This window comes from Triticum dicoccoides, chromosome 3A (assembly GCF_002162155.2).
Source record: "Triticum dicoccoides isolate Atlit2015 ecotype Zavitan chromosome 3A, WEW_v2.0, whole genome shotgun sequence".
Lineage (NCBI taxonomy): Eukaryota > Viridiplantae > Streptophyta > Magnoliopsida > Poales > Poaceae > Triticum > Triticum dicoccoides.
In genome coordinates, this window is record NC_041384.1 from 752819079 (window position 1) to 752821597 (window position 2519).

Genomic DNA, 2519 nt, shown 5'->3' on the forward strand with positions numbered 1-2519 from the left:
GCAACGAGAGGGGAGAGTGTTGTCTACGTACCCTCGTAGACCGTTCGCGGAAGCGTTATATCAACGCGGTTGATATAGTCGTACGTCTTCGCGTCCGACCGATCCAAGTACCGAAAGCATGGCACCTCCGAGTTCTGCACACGTTCGGCTCGGTGACGTCCTCGCCTTCTCGATCCAGCAAGAGGGACGAAGTAGTAGATGAGTTCCGGCAGCACGACGGCGTGGTGACGGTGTTGGTGAAGAACAATCTCCGCAGGGCTTCGCCTAAGCACTACGAAAACTATGACAGAGGATAAACTAGAGGAGACAGGGTTGCCGGCACACGGCTTGGTGTTTCTTGATGTGTCTTTGGTGCTAGCCCTGCCCCTCTATTTATATGTTGAGCCCTGGGGTCGAAACTTGGAGTAAAAGCCTCCACATAGTCGGTTTCACCCGAAAGGCAAGAGTCCTTCTCGGACTCCAGGGCCAGACGCCAGGGACCCTGGCGTCTGGCCCCTGGACTCCGCAAAACTTTCTTTTGCGCTTTCCAAAAACCTTGTGGGGCTTTCCCCTTTGGCCCAAATAAAGTGTTCTCGTACCCAAACATTTCGGGAAACATCTGGAACCCCTTCCGGTGACCAAACACTATCATCCCATATATCAAACTTTGTCTCCGGACCATTCCGGAGTTCCTCGTCATGTCCGTGATTTCATTCCGGACTCCGAACAACATTCGGTCACCAACATACATAACTCACATAGTACTATATCGTCAACGAACGTTAAGCGTGCGGACCCTACGGGTTCGAGAACTATGTAGACATGACCGAGACACCTCTCTGGTCAATAACCAATAGCGGGACCTGGATGCCCATATTGGCTCCTACATATTCTACGAAGATCTTTATCGGTCAGACCGCATAACAACATACATTGTTCCCTTTTTCATCGGTATGTTACTTGCCCGAGATTCGATCGTCGGTATCCAATACCTAGTTCAATCTCGTTACCGGCAAGTGTCTTTACTCGTTCCATAATACATCATCTCACAACTAACATATTAGTTGCAATGCTTGCAAGGCTTATGTGATGTGCATTACCGAGAGGGCTCAGAGATACCTCTCCGACAATCGGAGTGACAAATCCTAATCTCGAAATACGCCAACCCAACATCTACCTTTGGAGACACCTGTAGAGCACCTTTATAATCATCCATTTACGTTGTGACGTTTGGTTGCACACAAAGTGTTCCTCCGGCAAACGAGAGTTGCATAATCTCATAGTCATAGGAACATGTATAAGTCATGAAGAAAACAATAGCAACATACTAAACGATCGGGTGCTAAGCTAATGGAATGGGTCATGTCAATCAGATCATTCATCTAATGATGTGATCCCGTTAATCAAATAACAACTCTTTGTCCATGGTTAGGAAACATAACTATTTTCGATTAACGAGCTAGTCAAGTAGAGGCATACTAGTGACACTCTGTTTGTCTATGTATTCACACATGTATCATGTTTCCGGTTAATACAATTCTAGCACGAATAATAAACATTTATCATGATATAATTTTTTTTTGCGGGGGGATTTATCATGATATAAGGAAATAAATAATAACTTTATTATTGCCTCTAGGGCATATTTCCTTCACTATCACCACTACCGGAATCCCCATGCCCACTGGATCAACAGATCCTATCAGAACTTGCATGTAAAATACCCATTTTATGTGATAATTTTTTTACGATCCTCTCTACGTACAAATAGGATAGTGATATCCGTTCTGCAAATAAACGGATAGCTGCCAGGTGATGTTCTTGCAGAATCAGAATTGTCTATCTTAAATCATATAAAGTTGAAATGACTTGTTCATGCATCTACATACAGTAGTTGATTAGGTTCATTTTTTTCCGTAGAAACTGCATATTCATACTTAAGCATTACTGCATGTGTACTTTGATCTATGCATTTCAGGAGTTTACGAATAGACATGATAAAATTCTACTTAATTATTTTTGCAGCTCAAATTCCTGGAACCACGTTGGATCACCTGCAAATCTTTAATATTGAAGCTCATACTAAAATTAAGGAACACCAGATGCCTGAGCAGGTAAATGTTTCAAATTATTTTCAAGTGTTCTTGCTCCTTTCATTTAAATGCCAATGTGTAATCTTAGTCGATACATCATCTTGCATGTCTCCTCTTCTACAATCGCAGGTTGTGTTTTGGAAATGGATCACCCCAAAGTGGGTTTCGTAACACAGGCAACCGTGTATCACTGGTCAATTGAAGGTCACTCCTGACTCTTCTGACAAATCACAACTATTGTCGGTTTAAGTTAAACCGTTTAACTACTTCTAGCTTTGCATGATTTGGCTGTTACGTAAGCAAAACCGAGGTAATAATCGCTTGCTTTGGTTGGAATGCAGGAGATTCGAAGCCCATTAAGATGTTCGATAGGACAGCTAATTTGGCTAATAATCAGATTATCAACTATCGATGTGATCCATCGGAGAAGTGGCTCGTGCTTATTGG